Source organism: Ictalurus punctatus, chromosome 1, assembly GCF_001660625.3.
Source record: "Ictalurus punctatus breed USDA103 chromosome 1, Coco_2.0, whole genome shotgun sequence".
Taxonomy (NCBI): Eukaryota; Metazoa; Chordata; class Actinopteri; order Siluriformes; family Ictaluridae; genus Ictalurus; species Ictalurus punctatus.
This window is the reverse complement of record NC_030416.2, coordinates 18724592-18748067: the sequence shown is the minus strand read 5'-3', so window position 1 is coordinate 18748067 and position 23476 is coordinate 18724592. Positions and strand designations below refer to the sequence as shown.

Below are 23476 nucleotides of genomic sequence, written 5' to 3'. Positions count from 1 at the left end.
TTGGTATCTTTCTTGCTAACTTTAGGGCTGATGACTCAGACTGGGCAGATAGACTAGGGTAGAAAACAGCAGCAGAGCAGTCAGACATCACAGGGAAGGAGGACTATTGATGGACATCTGTATGAATTCCGCAGGTGTGTGACCGTGCTATTCCCGAGGGCAATGTTAAGTCTTACGTAACCTAAAAGCAAATTTACTGATAAAATAAGCTTCTTAATTTAACTCCCATATTATCATCATCATCATCATCTTTTCATGAAGAAGACTACAATACAGTGTGAATGGACTTCTGGGAAATTACTTTTTTGTGTGTGTGTTATTTTTTCAAAGAACATTACATTGCTCACGATTGCTGTGAAAATGTGAAGTATGAGAGTTTGGGACACTGCCGAATGATTATGTCATATTAGAGGCTCAAAAATATGTTCTTTTAAGAGTAATAATTAGGAAAAGTTCTCAGTTTGCACTACAATCTATTCTCACAGCAGGTTTTATACAAATGTCTATATTTTCAATGACTACCTGATTTTTCCTGAGCAACATTATATAAGAGGTGCAGGTTATATTTATGTGAACTCGCATGTTTTGCACAGTCGTTCAGACAAACAGACAACAACATAGCTACTTCTTGGCATATCCTGACCTGAACTGGCATACTGCATTATACTAGAGCTTAGAGATATTCTGTCTTTACAATAGGGCTGCAAAATTAATCGAATATCGATCTCACTTACCATTTTGACTGCCCACGATTACAGGAACATGATCGATATTGATATTGACGTTTAAAGTTCGTCATCCGCTCATAGAAAACTGCACTGCAGATTAGAGATGCACTAATACTACATTTCTCAGCCGATACAGATAACCGATTATTCAGAGTGATATCGGCTAGCTCTGCCTTTTATGCCTTCTTATAAAATTAATAACGATTAATTTAAAAGAATTCTGAAGGAAATGCAAATATAAACTTTATTCTCTCCATTTCAACAAGTTGTTTCACAGTAACTGGTCTCAAACAGAAAACACATTACTCTAACATTAACACATGAACTAAATTCTGAAGATTAAAGTAAGATTTCTTAACTTATTGAATGTTATTAATTCATATTAACATTGACTGAATTCTAAAAAAAACCTCCTGTTAGTCTCACATTCACTCACCACAAACAAAAGCATTTCTTCTTCATCATTAACATCAAACTGGTAATATATCATCAACTTTATATATTAACATTTACTGGATATGAAATGTACTACTCTACAAATATATTTTTCTGTGAAATATATACTTTGTCAACTCATCTTCATTTAAATTTTTCAACGGTGTACTGGCGCTTTAATTCAGCGCGAGGGCGAAAAATAGCCTTTATACATCGGTGAATCTCTACTGCATATCAAATCAAGTGCTTCCTAAACTTACAACCAGTGAGAATAGAGCGGCGCAGGGATGACGTCATTTTGTAGTGCCAAAACCTGGAAACAAGTTAATTTTAGCACTTGAGCTGCCAAGCTTTGCTGTGAGCTCCAGCGCTTGCGCAAGGGGAGATCATGACACTAACTTGATGCTAAATGGCACTACAGAGGGGACATTAGACGTCATCACGCCAAACGACCATTTCACTTGCATTTGTGACTGAAAATAACTTTGTGCGACTGTGAATAAATATTTATTTGCACCGGTGTGAGTGACCTTTTCGGAGTTGTATAATACAATCGAAATAAAAACTACAGGTCCAAGTCCTGAATGCATCTACACCGTGCAACAGTTACTTTCACACTGCTTTTCATCACCTCAGTCAACTGAACAAGTGTGTAAATACTGCAGAGAAGCACCGAACATCATCTGTGTCTCTCAAATGTTCATCTGTGAACCTGCGACTGTGACCTGCTGTGACCCGGCGTCGGGCGGAGTAAATAAATAATAACGCTAACGCTACAAGGTGGGTTTTATTCAAACTTTTTTATTAAATAATTCCTCACCAATCATAATCAAGAGTAACAACTGTTCAGTCAGTAAACATACAGTACGCTGCTGCTCTCCTTCACTCTCTTCACCAACTCTATTAATCAGCAATTCACTTCATTTAAACTCACGGTTGCCAGATATCACTAGAAAAGTCGATTTCAGTTTCCATGTTTTGATTTAAACCCAAAAAACAATATTATCAGCAGACATGGCAACACTGTACTGGGGAACCCATCTAAAAGGAACAACTAATAAACAAACAAAACTAAAACTATTAAAATGTAAAGACAGAAAATATGCTTAGTTATAAATAAATCATTTAATAGAAAAAAATTGAAATTATAATAACCTCATAAAATATAAATAAAATATTTATGAAATAATGTTTAATTACTATGGGTTGCATTTAATATCAATTTGACATTAAGCTTAGTAAGCTATTTCCTTAGAAGGCCATTAGCCTTTTCCCCTATATGGATCATGCTTGTGTTAGTCGACTTTTAATTAGGACTCTCTATTTTTTAAGTTATTTAAAAATAAATATTTTATGCTTGTTTATTTATCAATTAACCAACAGTATTTCTCATTGCTATTATTTTAACTCAATTAACAATGACCATGATCAGAGAGCTTACATTAAACTGTTTATGACAGGCGTCCTGATTAAAGCTTAAACAAAAAAAAAAGATTGGTATCTGGATCGGTATCGGCTGTAAAAATCCTGATCGGAGCATCAGTAATGAACACCATTAAACTAAAGAGCTTTGCATCTGACGGGTAAATGAACTCACCCAATCACATGCTATGTAAGATTATTCAGATATATACACAGTATACACAGAGCGGTTCGAGAACTGACTCCATCCCAGAACCATGACAGTGGAAAATGGCTAATAGTGTAGCTTTAAATATATTTAAGAGAAGCAGACTTCAAACACTGAACATTGAGGTTTACTGTATTTGTTTACAAGGTAGAACAGGTTAACAGTTGTTTTTTGCATACAGTCTGTAAAATTTACTGAAAATATAAAATTTAGTTCATCAGAAGGTAAATTAATGTGTCATGACTCACACCATGTTCCTAAATCCTGTCATAATTGACAAGCTCAAGTTTTCTCGTGCCTACTTGTGTGTTATATTGTGGCAAATTAACGTTACCATCTCTAAAAAAAATAAATAAATAAACTTCAACCGTGCACCAAAATTTTTGATTGTGCTCCTAAATTTTTGTAATTAGAAATTGTTACCGTAGAGCCCTGAAACTGGTTCAGGTATGCCCGGTGATGGTGACGTTGAGGTCGAGCAACCGAGGTGTAGTTCGTTTATAGCGTACGGTTAGCTTTTTATTATTGGTGAATTGTATTTAGGCTTCAAACTTCATAAAAGTTGTGTTCATTTGTGAAAATTATCTTGATGGACAAAACATGTTAGCATTGTAATTTTTTGTTAATCACAGAGCTTTTTTTTTTTTTTTTGCAATAATCCAAAAGCCTATGTGAAAATCTTATTGGTTTTTTTCGAGGGAACCGGTGTGATGCCAACTCCCTGCGTCACTCTACTGGGTGATTTGGCTGCATCTCTCCTCCGGTAAACACTGTTATTGCAGTTTCTGCAGAGGCCTGAATTGTTTTCATTTGGCTGCATATTTTCATTGGGTTGATGGCATTTTTATTTATCCTATATTTTGGGTACAATTTTATTTATATTTTTCTTCTACGAGATGATGCACTTTAAGGGTCAGTCTAATTTGAGGCAAAGAGTTCTACATTAGCAGGAATGTAGCACGACATGGAGCTGAAAGCAGCGGTCTGTTTATTTAAATGCGAAAGTGCAATAAAAATATGATGTCCCTAAAATCAATGAATAATCGTGGTAAATAATTGTGATCTTAATATTGATCAAAATAATCATGATTATCATTTTGGCCATTATCGTGCAGCCCTACTTTCCAATATTACAGCTTCCTCAAGCAGTGAGGGTGACCTGACCCAGATGACACGTTACAACCTCACCTATCCTGCACAGCATTACACATCCAGCCTTTCAGACCATTCAGGCCTTCTTTTCATTTCAACCCCATACAGCATGCTCTTACTGCTCATACACAAAAATGAAAGGTGCTGGATCAAGTTTAAAAAAATAAAAAATAAAAAAAATAAAAAAAAAAATAAAAAAGCACAACACAGCTAGTAATACATTAAATCTACATCTTATTTCCACTATTATTATTATTCCAGAAATTAGTGCATCACTGCCACTGGTGCAGCTGTCCTTTTTTGATGATGAAGATGCTGGTAAATTTACACTACAGTGCTCTTGTTGTGATTGAGTCAGTGAGATGCAAAGTTTTGGTGGGCTGCACCAAGATGGAGTGTTGCTGAGAGCTGAACTCAAAATAATTGTCTTGATGTAGGAAATTTGTTTTTGCACTTAATTTAATATGACAATAACTGAACATTGCTGAAACATTTGTTACAGCATAGTCAGATCTATTATTTGACCACAACATAGGGCTGTGATGGTGGCCATGACAACTGCACCACAACAGTCGTAATTTGCCACCTGCGGTGGTGTCACATCACATGCCACGTTAATGTTTCTGCTTGAGTGGGCACTATGACAAGTACAAAGTACAACGTTTTGTATAGAAGTGTAATAATAATAATAATAATAATAACAACAACAACAACGAGTTGCTATATTAATTTGTATTTATAGCCTACCATATAGTGGGAGATTTTATATTTATACACAAATTATGTAATCATAATCAAACGCCTTATATTGTGTTGTCTGTTAGTTTGGCGTGGGTTTGTTTGAGCGCAGCAAAATCCAGTCAGGCGAATTCAGCCATTTCACTTCGGGTTCTGATGCTGTGATGGATCTTGTTGGGAAACCAAATGTTACCATCGGCGATCTGGGAACATTGTGGATTTGAGCTGAACCAATAAATTTGGATGAAGTCATATGTCGGTTTTGTGGGAGGAAAAAATAAAAGTGTTAACTGGGCAAACACTAGCCTACAAATCTTAGGAGCCAGCTCCAGGCATGACACCCAATCGTGTTTTTTATTTTATTAACATTAAGCTTTTTAACATATTATTTAGGTTACCATCCTACTGGTATTTCTTTCAAAGTTTTATAGTCTTGTGGTATACTACACTTGTAAAAGAAATAAAGTATTCCTCAGAGAAACGCACCTGTTTCACTTCTTCTCTCCTGTGCGGGTCAATCACAAAACCGTATCCCACAGCGCCCTCAGGCTTTTTCCCACTGCATCAACACGACACAAAAAGGCTGTATTGAGCTGTTTCAGTGATGGAAGTACTAAAATAAAGCCTCATTTAATTTTTTTTTTTTATATTCAGGTTTTTATTTAATTTAAGCCTATAAAATTACGCACGCATGGGTATAAAAATTAAATTAAAAACAGCCCTACCACAACATCGTGTTCATTATTAAATTGTTTGTGCTTCTTTACATACACAAGTGTCAGTCATTGTGCGACAATAGAAATATTTGCAGTCGGCTTTATAAAAGGATACTCAGTGTGTTCTAAATGGCTATTCCTCTCAACTCTTACAGAGGTCTCACTGTGAAGGATGGAGCCTTTGTAGGGAGTAGGGTACAGTCATGATTTCTACAGAATAGACAGCAACCTCAGTGTATGAAGCAGACTGATGGGTGGAAGATAATGGTGGCAGGTAGTTCTGGCAGTAAGTAAATAAATAAATAAATAAATAAATAAATAAATAAATAAATAAATAAATAAAAACACCCCACAACAAGGAGACAGTTCAATATTTTTATATTAGAATTGATTTTTAAAAGCTATTGCCAGGATTGAAAGTATTTATATTTCAGTATTGATGTGTCCATCCCTATTTAGAAGTACCTCATATCCACAAAACATTTTTTCAGACATAGCCAGCACTAACCGAAGCCAGGCTTATACCATATGATTTGGGCATGACGTACACACAATTTTCTATGACCGGCAAATTTTTTGCATCATGGCTAAACTGGGTGTGAATCAGGTGGTGTTTTAAATCATGAGCAATTTTTTTTTTATTTGATCAGATGTAAAGCAGTGAAAGCAGTGTAGTGGTTCACTATGACTAGCAGCCTGGTGCCTGTTTTTACATGGAAGACAGATTGGAACAGCTCCATCTACAGATTTAAAGCCAATCTGTGACTTTTCAATCATCAGCATGGTGGTGTTGCTCCGCAACCATACTCACATGCTGCAGGCTGTCTAAGTGCTTGGCTCCATTGTTTCGCATAAAAGTTTGAATCTAATGGAAACGCTTTCTGAAAATGGACAAGCTGTACTGGACAAGTTTCACCAACCACGTCAGTGTCTATTGTTTTTCCACAGGTCTGTTTTTTGGTCTTTTACACACACACACACACACACACACACACACACACACACACACACACGACCCCCACAATTTTATTTGAATAGACGTTTGTACAGTGCACACAATTATTCTGGACTTCAGAAGATTCGTGAGGGTAATTAAAATTTGGATGTACAGTGTGAGCAATGACATCAAGCGATTTCTGCCGTCAATTTGAGAGACTGTAGTGTGAGAAGTAGTCAAATCACTTGCACAGTGGAATCCCTGCTTAGATCTCTACTATTGTGTGCAAGCATGTGCACTGTCACCCCTAATACAGTGGGGGAAAGAAGTGTTGGATGAGTCAACATTTGAGTGATTTCACATGAAATTTTCAGACATCAGTATTAACTCAAGAAATCCGGCAATATAAAGAATTCACAACATTAAAGTCCATAAAAGAAGTTATGTGTAATAAAGTGGAATGACACAGGAAAAAACTATTGAACACTCTAAGAAAAGCAGTTCTCCAAGACAAAGAAAGGCAAGGAACCTGCTAAAAATATGTAAGTAATTATACCTCTATTTGTGCAAATTAATATCAGCTGGGTTAGTAAATTGACGGTCTATAAAAAGTCTTTTCGTTACCAAGGTGTCATACAGGAAATATCTCATGATGGGTAAAAGTAAAGAGCTCTCCTAAGATCTTCACAAACTTATTGTTGCAAAACATATTGATGGAATCGGATACAGACATATTTCAAAACTTCTGAATCCTCCAGTAAGCAACATTGTGGCCATTATACGCAAGTGTAAGCAACATCACTCCATCATCAACCGGCCACGTACAGGAGCTCCTTGCAAGATTTCTGACCAGGGAGTCAGAAGAATAGTCAGAAGAGTAGCCCAAGAGCCAAGAACCACCCGGAAAGAGCTCCAGAAACACTTGGAGGCAGCAGGTACCATCGTCACAGAGAAAACAACAGGCAACGCACTCCACTGCTCACACTCACCCCCAAGACTCCATTACTAAAGAAAAGGCATGTCAAACCTCGTTTAAAGTTTGCTACAACTCATCTGGAGAAGTCTATGAAATACTGGGAGAGTGTAGTCTGGTCAGATGAGAGCAAAATTGAACTTTTTGGCTGTCATACTACACACCATGTTTGGAGAAGAAATGGCACTGCACATCAGCCTAAAAACACTATACCAACAGTGAAGTTTGGAGGTGGAAGCATCATGGTGTGGGGCTGTTTTTCATCGCATGGTTCTGGCAGACTTCGTATAATTGAAGGAACGATGAATGGAGCCATTTACTGGGAGATTCTTCAGAAGAATCTGCTGCCATCCACCAGGATGATGAAGATGAGATGTGGGTGGACCTTCCAGCAGAACAACGATCCAAAGCATAAAGCAAAGGAAATTGTCAATTGGTTTTAGAGGGAAAAAAATCAAGTTGTTAGAATGGCCCTGTCAATAACCTGACTTGAATCCAAGAATCAAAAGACGATATGTTTAGAAGATTGGGCCAAAATCACACCTGAATACTGCAACTGATTAATTTCTTTATACAGGAAGCATCTTGAAGCTGTCATTACAAACAAAGGCTTCTCCACTGATTATTAAATAAATTTCAGTTAGAGTGTTCAATACTTTTTTCCTGTGTCATTCCTCTTCATTACACATAACTTAATTTATGGACTTTAATGTTCTGAATTCTTTATATTTCCAGATTTCTTGAGTTAATACTGATGTCTGGTAAATTTCATGTGAATAACCTCATAGGAAATATATTTACTGATTTTTTTTTTTTTATACTTGTATAACATACAATACTTTAAAAAAGTTAATACTTATTTCCCCCACTGTATATCCTGTAGTGTATTACATCCTGCCTGAAAATTTATATATGCAATTTTATATTATTGTATTTTTGCTGTTCAGAAGTAATCAGTGTATCCCTCTCTGGAGAACAAGAACTTCGCTAGTGATATCGTCAATACCTGACAACATCATGAGCAACAATAATGTCTAATAATTTACAGTGAGACGGAAAACACACTTCTATTTCCATGTAGTTGACCATAACAGGCCCAAGTATTAAACTTATGACTATGGAAATCTTCACGATTAATGAAGCCCAATTATACTGGCAGCATGTGTAAATTACAAATTAGTAGAGATTCATCAAGGTATCGGCCGATACCGATTATTGGCCTATAAAGGTTATTTTTCACGCTATGGGCTATCGGCCGACAGTTTAAAACATCTGATGATCAGGGCTGATTATATCCTGTCAATCAAAAGAGGGTGGGAAAACATCGATTTCATGCTGTGTGTCAAGTTTATGTCTCTTGTGTGGAATGACGACAAAACTGCAGTTTGTAAGCTCTGCACCACTAAAATTTTACACCGGAAGTGAGCAGCAGTGAAGCGGGAGTTTCAGCGTAGAGTAAAGTTTTTTTGCCGCGCTGCTCATGCTGAATTAAAGCGCTAGTACACCGTTGAAAGATTTAAATAAAAGATGAGTTGAAAATTTGTTTTCTGTTTATGAGACCAGTTACTGTGAAACTATTGTTGAAATGGAGAGAATACAATTTTTATTTGCATTTCTTTCAGAATTGTGGAATTAATTATTATTCATTTAAAAGAAGGCATAAAAGGCAGAACTATCGGTATCAGCCGATATCACTCTGAATAATCTGTATTGGCTGAGAAATTTAGTATCGGTGCATCTCTAATAATTAGTCCTTGTTTTTCAATATAAACATGAAACAGCAGACAAAAATGTCCATGTTGCTGTGCTACAGGTATTTTTTAAAGAAAACTGAAAGACAAGTGTGGCTAAAACTGTTTGTGCAGGATAATCCCAAGCAATCTGCAGATCTTCAGTATTTCAGCTACTTCTCATTAATAGTGACTGAGCTGTGAGGAGTGCTGGACTTACTGGAGTAACACATAAAACATTCCTTACATGGACACATGAAACCACAGATAGTCATCAGCACAAATACGGCGAGTCGGGGGGGGGGGGGGGGGGGGGGAGTAAGAAATGCAGAGGCTATAACAGTTGCCAAATTCTTTGAAAAAGAAACAGAAAATACATATGCAATGAAAAACTATACATGCAATGAGCTTTTCCTTTCCACCCTCCGATTGACTCTGTGCCACTAAAGAATTACAAAAGACGAGCAGCTGCGTCCGGCTTGCTGTGTGCTGATGGATATTCTGACACACAGTCCTATAGCTGAGGAGACATAGTGAACAAAAACAGACTTTTGAACACTTCTCACATCTCTTTAGTCTTATTCAAAGTACAGGATTTTAAGATGTTACTGTACACTGAATGCTTTCAAATGTCTATTCATAATGTATTAATAGTTATCTTACATACATTCACTAATCCGTATTCCAAGGAAAGTATAAAATCCTGTTTCTGTGTTAACATGTTAAAGCACAGAAGAGCCAGAATTAATCAAATAAACTGAACAGATTTCTCAGCAAGCTGGCAAACTCCACAACATCCTCTGGCATTCATAGTGAAGCAGCATCTTATGAACCCTTTTCTCAAAGCCAACACCATAATGACACAAGCCTCAGTGACCTCTGACCTTCTCCAATTGGGCCATTGAGAACACTACAATGGGGACGCCCACACAGCTGTCCCTGACAGCTCAGTGTCCGCTCAGCACTGCCTCACAAAGCCTAGCGCAAATGGTTTGGGCATTTGAGAAATGATAAAAGCCTATTAGGTTTGATATTAAGAACCTTTTATTTATAATTATTCAGCAGAATTTTTCTTAAAAAGAAAATGTATCACAAACAGAAACAACACACAGGCCTTCAACACATGTACACGGAACTTTCCCCCCCAATGCTAAGCCTCACATCAGGATTATCTGATGACCCAACATTCATCTACCTTCCCATTTAAACTCTAAATTTTAAGAGCTTGTTTCTACTTCTTGAGCCATGTCTGTAATAACCACACTGTAACTTACAGCACAGAACTAACAAACGTCTAGAATTAACATCAAGCATTAACTTTACTTACAAGGCGCTTCTCTCTGCTACAGATGATTTCTAGTGAGGAGTAATGACAGTATTTATTCAGCCAATTACACCAAGATGGAGAAGAATAAAGAAAATCTACAAAGCATCAACGCCTCCCACTCTCTCTCTCTCTCTCTCTCTCTCTCTCTCTCTCTCTCAATATTAATCCTTGGATTATGGTCTGGAGAATGGATGCTGGCGATGGCTGCCCCCTGAGCCAGGTCATAAATGTTATTATAGAAACTAAGTTTCAACTTTATAAGGGGCTCGTAGAAGGCAGAACCTTGGGCTGGCACAAAACCACCAACTTCCTCGAACACTAAATACAACAGTTATGATACATCACATCAAAGTGTCAGTGTCTTTAAAGAAGTCGATCTTAATATTTCAAAATCCCAGTTATATTACATTAGGGATACTCTCAATGCATTTAATTTTGTATGTTACATGTTTCACTCTTCATTTACTATGTACTGAGTGTACTACGCAAACTTTCACATTAAAATGCAGGACATAGATGTACCAAGTGGGGGGTACAAATATTTGAATTGAATTCACACTCAAGGCAGAACCCTTACTAACTATGTTTTGGTGGGTGTATAATTGTTTTTATTGTTGTTCAGAATTTGAGGGTGACTATCACTTTTATTTGAATAATTCGACATCTGAGGACTGACGCCCATGTGCGAGTGCGCACAGACACACACACACAATCTGGGTCTGTAATAACAGACAAGGCTGATAACACACAATAGCAGCGGTTGCTGTGAGCCTAATCTCCTCCCACACGTGTGGGTTGTGTTGATGTAGCTGCCAGCACTGTATCTTATCCTTATTTCCAACAAGCTTCTAACGTGTGTGTGCGTGTGTGTGTGAAGTGCCTGTCAACAGGCCTTCAGAAAGAGAAGGAGAGAAAGTGTGTGTGTGTGTGTGAATGCACACTACAGCCATAGCAGAGAGACTTCCTTATTTCCACCACTGATTTACACCATACAACCATCTGAAGACACATGATCATAGTATAATGCTTTTACAATATGATTTCCTAAGCTATAGACTAATATAGCACATGCCATGCCTCGGTAGACTATAATACAACAGAGCCACGCAGAAAAAATGGCTGGAAAATATTTCAGCTATATCTAATAGACAAGGTAAATGCAAAGCTATTCTGGCCACCGGAACGGGCGCAGCTGCTCGGCTAAATGCTGAGAATCCGCACATAAGAACAGCGCTTACGCAGATGAGGAGTGGGAGGGTCGAAGAAGTAGGAGGGGAAATATTGAGGAAATTGGAAGTGATAAGGGAAAATAGAAGAGCTGTAGGAATTCAGAGCTCAAGCTAGCGTTGCTTTATCTCCATGTCTCTTGCTCTCTCATGATTTACTTTCTTCAGATGATTCCTGATCCTTTAGTATGACGTGAGCATAAACAAAGATATATTTTTAAAAAAAAAAAAAAAAACAACAAACACAATCGTTGTAAATCATAAGCATAACCCATCCCTCCATCCTTTCTTTACCCCTCCTTCCCTCTCCCCTACACTCATCAAGTTCCCCCAAATCTCAGCATCAACATAAACATAAATACCAGGTCAAGCCTGTTGGGAATATACTGACCTCATATCCGGAAGAGAGAGAGATAGAGAGAGATACACAGAGAAAGAAACAAGGAAAAAAATGCAGGGGGCTGAGTATATGAAGGAATGAGAAAATAAGAGGGAAATGGAATAAGTCTGTCGTAAATACAGGAAAAGAGAGAGAAGCAGGGTAGGTGGAGATGGGAAGAGATCAGAGAAAAACTGAAAACCGAGTTCGAGTGTGGGTCTAAAAAATACAGAAAGCGTTATTAAATAAAATCTATTTTTCCTGCAATGAAGATTTCTAAACCATACAAGAGAGATGCTCAGGCAATACTTGGCAATATTAACACAGAAGAGACATACCTCTTCTTTTTAGTCAAAACAAGTACTTAGAAGTCCATAACCTCGTAGTAGTTTCCCTGAGTCACAAATGCAGACAGCAACAGGCAGCTATACAAACCCAGCAAGACTGAGTAGGCAGCGAGCAGTTCAGAGATCAGCCTCGTCAAACTCAACTCCAAGACTCTTCGAAGCAGCAAGTAGCCGAATGAAAACGCAAACTCGGACCGAGTTCCACCCCTTGTGACGCAAACTGCAGTCACATGGTCTCATCAAAAGCAGAAGTGAGCCTTCGTTGCCCTGGCAACAGAGACATGGCTGTGCAGTGATTTCAATAGGTCAATCTCCTTCAGAGACTCTGAAAAAAGATTCACCAAAAACACACATGTGCATACAGGGGGAGAGAGAGAGAGAGAGAGAGAGAGAGAGAGAGAGAGAGAGAGAGAGAGAGAGAGAGAGAGAGAGACAAAGACACACAGAGAGAGAGAGAGAGAGAGAGAGAGGGGGGCGGTATCCATCTAAAACATTGCGTCATTGTACAACTGCACATTCAATACTTCCACAGGTATGAGAGTTTAAGGTTTACAAATCATTCTCGTCCATTTCTCTACACAAAAAGTCCTATACATCTTTAGTGAAGCTTTGCTTCAACAGCCTGCTTTATAATCACTCCACAGCCTTTCAAGGGAAGCCTTTCAACTACTAAATTTTCTTTTGTTGCAGCCAGTGGCGCCTCAGAGGGGCCTCCCACGACTGCTGGCCTCCTCACTGGCCCCTAACAGCTTCACACTTTTACTCTCCGAATTTTAATTGCTTTTGGCCTCGGTTATTAAATTCAGTATAAATTTGCCCAGTGACTAAACACAGATTTTCAATGAGAAAGAAATGTATGTTCCTCCTTTGTCCTCCATCCTCTCCCCCACATCTGCTAGCTGCCACACGAACAGAAGAAACAGCACCACATCGATTAGCTCTCACAGCAGAGAAAGCTGCATTTCAGTAAAAAATTAATTGTAATTACAGGTACTGGTAAGGTCGGCTCTTATTCATCGTCAATAGATCCCAGTTAGCTAACTCGCCTGCTGACGCTACAGGCAATAAGTTACAATTTCAATTGCTTCAAATTTAACATTACAAAATGCCATGACCCTTAATCTAGTTTGAATTTGAAAAACCGGAAATGGTACAGTGCTCCTTGCGTCCCAGTGTTGCACACAGTTGAGTTAATTATTCATCTTTTTTTATTAATTATGTCCAAGTCAATGAAACAAATAATTCAATTGCAACTGTCTCCTTTATCTCTGTGTAATGTGATAAGTACTGATTTATGCGTGTCTGAGAGCAGGAAAAAAAAAATGCCAGCAGAAGAGACATGAAATGTTGAAGTAGGGTGAAAATTCCTGCACAAGGCGTTCGTCACAACTTAAAACTCTTATGTAGACTAATTTTGGAACATGTGATTAGACAGATAGACAGACAGACTCGATGATAAAGAAAACGTTTCATGCCTCCAACTTGTGGTTTAAAGAATTTAAAGAGTGGCATATTTTTTCTTACCTTGCTGATGGTAAGAAAAAGAGACGCAGCTAACAGAAGCAACAGAACAAGTATGCAAAAAGTTATAAATCCTTTAACTGCAAAATGGCTAGGCAAGAAATCTGTCCGACAGGCATCGCGACCTTAACTTAGATTTAGCAGGTTAGAAGGCTAAACATTTTACAGACAGTTTAATTCAGGCATATGATTAAATGTTTTTCCTGTGAAGTAGCTCATGAGGCTTGTTACACTGTACTTGCAAATCACAACTTGGGTATCTTATGTAGCCTAATTTTGGGATGGATGCAAAACTAGAGTGAGCAAGTAAGGAGTATTCAAGAGCAATAATAATAAAAAAAAAAATTAGTAATGTTTTACTGATATTGAAAATAAACAAACAAACAAACAAACAAACAAACCACACACACACACACTTTATATTTATACATATATTGCGTGGCCTTCGACGTCACCACATGGTTACGTCATGTCCATAAACAGAAAAAAGAATAGCCGGTTACTATATCATGTGTGCTGAGGATGGTGGAGTGTTCGTAGCTTGTCCTTACAAGAGTTGCTTAGGATTTAAACTGGTCATGTACAGTAGATGTCTGGATAGTTTTAAACGTACTCATCGATCTGAGGAATCAGCTGTAGTCAAAACCAAGAAGCCTCGAACTACGGAGAGCCTGCAGTCAAAAAGCGACAGAGCCCATACTAGAACAAGAACAGACAGACATGGCTTTTGAGAGGTGGCGAAAATTTTTTTCTGCTGAACAGGTCAGACATTTCAGAGTCTCAATAGGCAGCTAGCTAGCATTAAAGCACTTGTTCGCTTCATTCAGCTAGGTATCGAGTTTCCTATGTTTTTTTTTTTTGCTATGGCGTGTGTAGTAAATTGCACTTATTTTCTGCTAGCTATGAGCGAGAAAGCAACTCACCTCTACTCCAAAAAAACCATATCCACCATCACCAAAGCTGTTAAGTATTGGAGCTCATATACAACCCATAGGAGCACTTCAAACCATCGGATTCATCCACGCAGAGAAGCACAACCCATGCGTGTTTATAAAAAAAAAAAAAAAAAACCCTAACTAACTTGCAGTTTTGTGTTTCAAACCGAGATGGCGATAGAGAGGCAAAAGTTCAGCACTGTAGCTTTAACTAAAAAAAAAAAAAAAAAAAAAAAAAAAAGAAGCAGAAAATTGTAATTTAGTCCTAACAATCTAAGTTTCAGGTGTTCAGTGACTTCTGTCAGTATATGTGGTAACGATTTATTTACTTACTTATTGGCAACAATACGACATATGGATGTAGACATTCGCCTTGATATTGTGCTGTAAAATTTGCTGACGCTATGCTTTCTTTATTCTTTGCAGTGATAAATTATAATTAAAACTATAAAGATAGAACTAATGAACAAAGACGGACCATATCGAACAGCACATCATTATGTCTACAATGTAAAACATGATAGCCCCATTAAGTTATGTTAACTTATTTCTTCTCTTTAACTCCAATTGTCATGACAAGTTTTGGACATTGAATTCTTGAACAAGTTTATAAAGTTTTCAAAAATTAAAGTAATCCATTGTATTAACTTGTAAAACATAACTTTTTGAGACATAATCGTGCGGAAGAAAGTGTGCGACCTCCAAAGCCCTCTAAGGCAGGGGTGCATTTTATATTAAACACCATCGAGAAGAACAAACTTTATGAAGCGAAGTTTGTGGAGCACGGAAGCACGACAGTGATGCTGTCGCGAGTTGCTGAAGAGGTTTAGTTTAATTTAAGTTTGTCATTACATGCTGTATCAGTATAACTTCTGTTGTTTATTATAACGGAATGATGTGTTAGTAACGAGGCCGCGTTACTCCTCATGCACGATGATAGAGAGTGTAGTGCGAGTAAGATCTGTAATGTCTATTTAAAACCCTATGATCAAAAGTAAAATATGTCTAAAAGCAGTGAGTAACAGAAACCACAAGGTTCAGTGAAAGTGAGTTTTTATTATTAATTTAGGACCGTATTTTAATTCAGTGCTTTTTGTGCATCCATGCATATATATATATACACACACATATACATATATATATATATATATATATACATATATATATATATATAAATATTTTATATATATATATATATATATATATATATATATATATATATATATATATATATATATATATATATATATATATAAAAAATATTTTTCATATATTTTTATGTGTGTAATATGTTATATATACACACATACACACACAGACACAAACATAAGTAATAAATTAATATATATTCTGGTGTGTATTGGGTTCTTTTCAGTCTTATATAATTGGACAAACTGTTGTGAAAAGTTTTAGTCTGACATTTATATTTGTAACACTCAGTTTGTGGATTTTATTTTAAATAAACGAGAAAACGGTACTGAAAGTTTGCCCCATCCCCAATCCGACAAATCGAGAAAAAATAAAAATAATCGGCCAACTAATCGATTGTTGCAACCGTAATAACAATAATCGCTGAATAGCTGAAATAAGAGTAAGTTATTGCTTGTAAACATGCATTAACCCATACAGCATCACGTGCTAATTTCTAAACAGTTACTTGGTGTTATGCAGCTTTAATTAGACAGTGGGAGACCACTGGTTGCCGTCTACATCATCTCCATAACTGAATAGTTTCTCTAACCACAGTACAGTTTATTGCACCGGACAGGAACATGTACAAGCTCTAAGACATTTAAGATACTTTAGGAAATGTACGCTGCTTCTTAAATCTTCAGTTGTTTTTAAAATGACATGAGCCCGTAGAGCAGATGTTAAATTTTAAATTTAATTTAGTGGTGTCTGAACAAACACACAGGATGATGGCAAAATGCCCAATCATTGCAGAAAACAGTTTTAGCCAATTAACTATCCAATTAACAGTTTCTATCCAATTAACACTCTACATTCCTGTTGTTATGAAGCTGCTAAAAAGATTCTTGCAATTTTCTTAACGGAAAACTGATTAACACAAATTTCAGATCTGATAAGTGTCTAAAAAAAAAAAACCCAAACAAACCGTGCATACTTACACAAGACAGAAGATGAGAGGGCCCTCACTTTTACAGGTTACAAGATCTGTATCTTGCAACCTCAGAAGTGCTAACTAAGGGCAGCCTTAAAGACATGCTTAAAGATGTCATCTTATCAGTCCAACACAGTGATGAAAATGACATTTTCAAATACTGCTACTGGCTTCATGGCTATTTCAGCACAGGATATTTCAGATGGAATCTCCTAACTGAGAGACGAAGGTAAAGCACCTAAAAGAGGTGAAGCTAAACAAGTAATGAATTTAAACAAGGTTATGCCCCTGGCTGGAATCTCAACAAGGGATCAGAACAAATAAGGACTAGACCACAGAGCCTCCATTACATCATTATTTAGGGATATTCTAATCCAGACATGTATATTGTGTGAGCACAGTGAATTCTCCATCCCTAAATGGAAGACTGTAGTTTAAAAGCAGCGCAGCATTCACACACAGCTAAAAACGCACCAACGTCATCAGTCCACTCACGGCCCAGGCCTTGTAGATTTAATAAATTTGCATGCCCTTTATATGCATTGCATACTCACATTCAAACAGATGCAGATGGAAACTGGGGCTTACCAGGAGAACGGCAGATGTGGAATCTGACCTATTAATGACCACTCATTACAAAATCACAACATCTCACAATAGGATGGGCTTCACCTCAAACCCACTGGTTGGGTCATATTTGTATTTATTGAGAGAACATTTACGGGTAGGCGCCAGCAACAGCTCAGTGTAGAGGAATCTCTGCTGTTGCCTAGCTACCAGTGGTCCAGGTAATCAGCAAAATAATGTATATGTACAGACAAGGTGTATTTAAAATGCAGTAAAAACTAAAATTAATCCATTTTAAAAACTCAATGTTGACAGATTCAATTAGTTTGTGTGAATAGAACCAAGTGTTGTGAAATGTTATTATCTTTTCACTGTCAGCCATCCAGTATTAATTGACAAATATTTTTAAAAAAAGGAAAAAAAAAAAAAAAAAAAAAAAACATTTTGTGGGAGTATTTATAGAGACAGATTAGCAATAAGCCTATTGTATTATTTACCTCAGTTGTGCTGTTCAAGCCATAAACCTTTATCAGCTGACATTTTTATTATCGACATGCAAACACCAACGTTTGCAACTAGTCCAGCCATATGGGAGCACACGCTTACTCACTCACATACACACAAGTGTGCAAGTGTTCTGGGTCGAAGTGTATGTCAGAGCATGGGAATCTCTGGCCAGAGATCTCCCCTTGCCAGTGAGTCATGGGAACAAGAGCAGACACTACAGTAGCTGTGCTCCTGAGTCATAGGTCAGGTCACGCAACACAACAAAACAGAAAGTGAAATGAATGGAGTACGCCACATGTGCTCTTCCATATACTATAGCTGCAACTTAGATAACCCTGTAAAGCTTTGGAAAAATGTATGTGAAGTAATAATGGAAAGCATGATGTAGTTAGTATACAACAAATCAGTGCATGGATGTTAACACAAAAAACACGCAAACCTAACCAATACACCACAAACACACGAAACACATTCATACATTTAATACTCACACAGAGAGTTGGCTGGATGTCTGCGATGTTCTCCACTGTTGAGAGAGAAAAGCCCAGAGCCAGCTAATCTGCAGAGGAAAACCAGCAGCCTTTTAGTCTTGGCCTCCAACACGGAGTTATTTTAACAGGACTGGAAGCACAAAAGGCCAGGCAGCACAGAAAATCTAACACTTGACTCAAGGATTATGTGGACCTAATTACATAGGAGTGCCAAAAGGAATTTCTGCCACCCTGAAATCTTTGTACACGTGGCTCTTTGTCTTACAACAAACTATAACTATGAAGGAATATTTCAGACAATATGAAATAAATACGCTCAGCAAGCCCTTTTTTTTTTTTTTAGGAACACTGTACTAATACTTGGTAGGGCCCCTCTTTGCTCTCAAAAGACCCTCAATTCTTCATGGCATGGATTTAACAAAATGTTGGAAACATTCCTGTGAGATTCTGGTCCATATTGACATGATTGCATCACGCACCATCATGCTGTGAATCTCTCACTCTACCACATCCCAAAGGTGTTCTACTGGATTAAGATCCGGTGACTGGGAAGACCACTGAACTCATCGTCATGTTCATGAAAACAGTTTGAGATTACATTTGCTTTGTGACATAGTGCATTATCATGCTGGAAGTAGTTCATTAGAAGATGGTAAATTGTGGCCATTAATGCCAAGGACACACTAGATGATTTTTTTTTTTTATCTCAACCGATTTTAAAACCGTGGGAGACCACAGACATAAGGATAGTTTCAACTGATTTTTAACATTATAACCCTATGAACGCACACTCTAGACGATTCAGACAGACCGCGAGACCACACACCTGTCAAGTGTAGTAACGGTTTCACGGACATGAGATCTCACAGAAACTCACGTTTTATCACATGTGACTTCAGAAGACGAGATCACACACACTTCATTTTGTTTATTAGCCGCATATCAACTGCCTCATTCACACAGCAGAAAGATTAAACACACAGATACATCCACACACACTCTCTCTCTCTCCCTCAAGAACCAGAGAGCGCAGAGTCCTCAGCTCAACATACTAAAAAAAAAAAATTCTTCGGTTTTCTCTGTTGCGAAACCATACTCCACTTTCTCTACTTGCTAGTTGCAAACAGCCAGGCCCAGCAGTGACAAAGATGGATGCCCTCAACAAAAGTCTGAATTACTCTCTAGATGATTCGATGACATTGAGGATTGTACTTTTCAACAGAGCCCTCCTTATAGCATCAGTAATCCATCCTTATTGCTGCTTATTACAGGAACATGAGAGTGCCATGTATGCAGGTGCTTTTAAGAGTGTCTTCCAGGCTAATAATGATCTTTTGAGTCACCACATTCAGCTCCCCATGGCCTTACCATTTATGATATACTTTCCTCCACTAGCACAGTTGTAGTACATTATCCTACATTGGGCAGGATTTAACAACATGACCATGGTCCTGCGTGTGTCCACAGGATGGCTACCAAGACCTTGGTTCCCACTGCTGCTTTCACAAGTTGTCAGAACACTTGGGTGGTTTCCAGCAGGAGATTTTCTGTCCCAAGTGGACTGTGAGATTTGGCACCCGCAACTAGCTTGCCCATGTCTGTGAATCTGGCCCTTCAGACCGAATCACTAACTGAAGACTGGTCCCTCTCAAGGTTTCTTCCTCACATTGTCTCAGTAATCATTATGAGACTGTCTGGAAATTGCACTGAACTGTAGAGTTCTCTACAGCTAGGCTAGTTGATGAATGGGATGCTATAACCGCAGAGCCGAAAGCAGCTGCTTTTCATAGCTTTCTTCATCTCATCTCCAGTTCATTTGTGTGTTTTGTCAGCAGACCATACGACTAAAATATTTAAAGCAACCCATACAAGTAGACTAGATAGGACCTGCAGCAGAAGACACACATAATACAGGTGTGAGACCCCCGGAAATGATGTATGAAATATGACCACAAGTGGTCACAGGAGACCCATTCAAAATGCCAGGTGTAAATGCCATGCTGTGTTTTTCAGCTGTTCAGTCGTGATCGGATCACTTGAGACTGATGTTAATACCGGGTGAGAACAGGGCCTAAATATTCTTTTAAAGGGCTTTAAATGAATAATTGGGAACGGTGGTCTTAAACTGCACAAAACTTTAAAAAGTTAAAAGTAAAAATTTGTTCCAAGTGATTTTCTATAGCGAGTTCTGTGTTACAATGAAAATGAATCAATCAAGATCGTAACATTTCACTATTGAATCTTCATAGCACCATTGAAAGGTAATGTATAAGATAACAGCAGCACACCCATCTCCTTGGAAACCTGTTGTGCTAATGTGGGTTTCTGCTGAAATGCACAGAATACCGCGTGCAGTAGTGGAGATGCTAGCAGGTGTGTGTATGCTTGTGTGGGGGAGCAAACGCACGCCTACTTGTGCTTCGGTTCTCTTCCTCGCGAGAGAGCCAGCAGTCACGATTCTCAGCCTACTCAGACAGAAAAACTTCCCATCTCATTGCATATGGAGGCTTTAATGTGTTTGCTCAAGCAGTGCTGCTTTCTCTGTGGAGGCAAACTGTGTGCAACAATTTCACACCACACCATGAAGACTGGCTGCTCACGAATCTGAAACAATGAATGGCTAAGTGACTCATCTTGAATCTGTGGTTACATTCGGCCAACAGATCTGTGTGGGTGATATCTGTTACAACTCGAGACAAATATACAGAGAGACATATTAAATACTACTTGTTAACTTCTGGTTTAGTTTGCACCAGCTTGAGTGTTTGAGCTCCAGATTTCAAATCCACTAGTGCGTACTTATCAATATTAGTTGGATGCACAATTATTTTGAAATCACATTGTGTATTAAATTTTATTATTATTTTTTTTTAATTACTACTTATTTCAGATGGCCCTGAGGGTGAAGTAGTGTTTTGTCTCCTCTTTTGTTTTAAGAACAAGAAAGTGAAGAGGAGGACACGCTGGCCAAGAAAATCAGCCATTTACACAAGAGTGAGTTTCAAGGTCCACAAGACTTTCTTCATTTTAAATAAATAAATAAATCCCATGCAAATGCCTGAAGTATGAAGGATAAAACCAACAAAATAAAATACCTGCCTTGTATCTTATGCAAGCACACAGGTTTGTGATAATTGTTCTCGGTGTGGTCTGATGAATCATAGGCACGCATGATTAACAAATGACAAAACTGCAACACTTTCTCCAGCATCATTCCTAATAACAAACTCCGAGCTCTCACACAAACATAACAGGTTTTTATTCAATTCAGTCTAGCAGAAAATGTTCATGTGGGTATAGATCGAGATGCTCGTAAAAAGCGCATTCAAGAGACATGATGAAATGCATAAAAAACACGTTAGTGATCAGTCTAGCACTTCACTTTAGTGATGGGGAAACCAGCAGAGCAAACGCCTGCCCATTGCCCGTTTCCCCAATAACACAGCCGTGAGATAATTACTCAGACTGAAAGATGCATATGTCCTTTAGGAAATGAGTGTGTGCCACCAGGTGTGCATAACAACTGACAGCTGTGCAAATGTACTCAAGAACCCTATTTTTGGACACCAACTGTACATAGCCATATTAGTTTAGAGCTACAATTCGTCATCACTGATGATCACAATTTATTGATTTTCATTTCACTGATAGGTTATTCATTGAAAAATAACACAGCCTGTCTATTCTAAGGTTGATAAGACAGCATGACAGAAAGTGGCATCATTTACGAAACGGCAAAAACAGAACTGCCAGATTATGATATGAACCGAACCACAAGGGCGTGAATTCAACTTTTAGGCTACGTCTACATTAATCCGAATAAATTTGAAAACGCGTTTTTTTTTTTTCTCTCTACGTTTTGGTTTGCTGTCCGTACCGAGATTGCGGGTTTTTGTCCAGCGAAAACTAAGTTTTTTCGAAAATTCTCTCCCAAGCAGATACGTTCAAAATGCCGTTTTCGCTTCGTAACTTGGACCGAGAAAACTGAGATATTCAAAAACGATGACGTATTTTAAGTCATGTGACTCATTCAACTCAAAACACAGTGGACAATGTTGTGCTGCGGTTCTTTTATGCCTACTATCCGGTTTGACGGCTCTGTTAAAGAGGTCACTTTGTACATATATAAACCAGTGAATTAGATATACAAACCCTCTCCCTCCAGAATGTTTCATTTTAGCAGCAAGAAAACTGGTTTGTTGAATGCTAGTTGTGCCACCCATGTTACTAAGGCAAACAGTAGCAGGAACGTCTACTGAGAACTTCATGGTAGAGAGACGGGCAACTTGCAGTGATAAAACGTGTGTGAATGCACCTTCAGATTGCATTTGTAAGTAATCGCCTGACGGAAATGACACAAACCAAAGCTTCTTACGTTTTCACACATGTGCAGTAGGGATGTCACGAGAACTGATACTTCGGTACCAATTCGGTACCAACATTCTTAAAACGTGACGGTACTTGTTTTTCTGCAATAGTGTTAGCACTGTTTGTAACGAAAGTACCGACTTGGTACCGAGGTTGCGATTCTTCCGGACCTGAAGGGGGCAGCAAATACGCGCATGTGTTTTAGTCAGTCCACAATTAGTGAAGAATAAGAGGAACACCTAGAAGCACACGGGAAAAACTACAGAAGTTTAGCTTAGCTTAACAAGTTTAGCTCCTCCCCAACTAGTTGAGAGGAAAGCTAGTATCAGTTTCCGGTGTGCAGCTGATGCTATCGTTCATTTCAAACAAATTGAGGAAACACCTGGAATTTGGCGAAACATCTGAAAGACGGTCCTATATTATGTTTGTTTGAGGCAGTTGGCATTGTGGTCGTCAAACCAGCTAACGTTATGCTCCGTGTAATGTTTGCGATAGCCAGTTATTTGTTAAAGACGCTAACACACTGCAGTGTTATAAACCACCTCCGAATGGGCCATCGTGCATCGCCATTCAGCCCGTGTCCTGTCAGCTAAATGTAGCCTAATGTCACTAATAATTATTCACATGTTCATGCTTTTAATAAATCT

The 23476-nt window shown here is 38.1% G+C and overlaps 1 protein-coding gene across 5 annotated transcripts in view; it reads right to left on the bottom strand.

Annotated features, from left to right (window-relative positions):
* The window catches only part of ncalda (neurocalcin delta a), a 42895-nt gene that overhangs the window by 13444 nt on the left and 5975 nt on the right, over positions 1-23476 (bottom strand). Inside the window, exons 2-3 of one of the 5 annotated variants that reach the window (XM_017474372.3) lie at positions 18462-18529; positions 5170-5242 (exon numbers count right to left, since the gene is read on the bottom strand). The exons of 1 other annotated variant lie outside the window; for it this stretch is intronic. The gene's annotated coding sequence lies outside the window, so the exon portion shown is untranslated. Of the gene's footprint in view, positions 1-5169; positions 5243-12309; positions 12485-18461; positions 18530-23476 lie in introns of those variants that run through there. 3 more of the 5 variants (XM_017474363.3, XM_017474407.3, XM_017474380.3) reach the window with 3 other exon arrangements.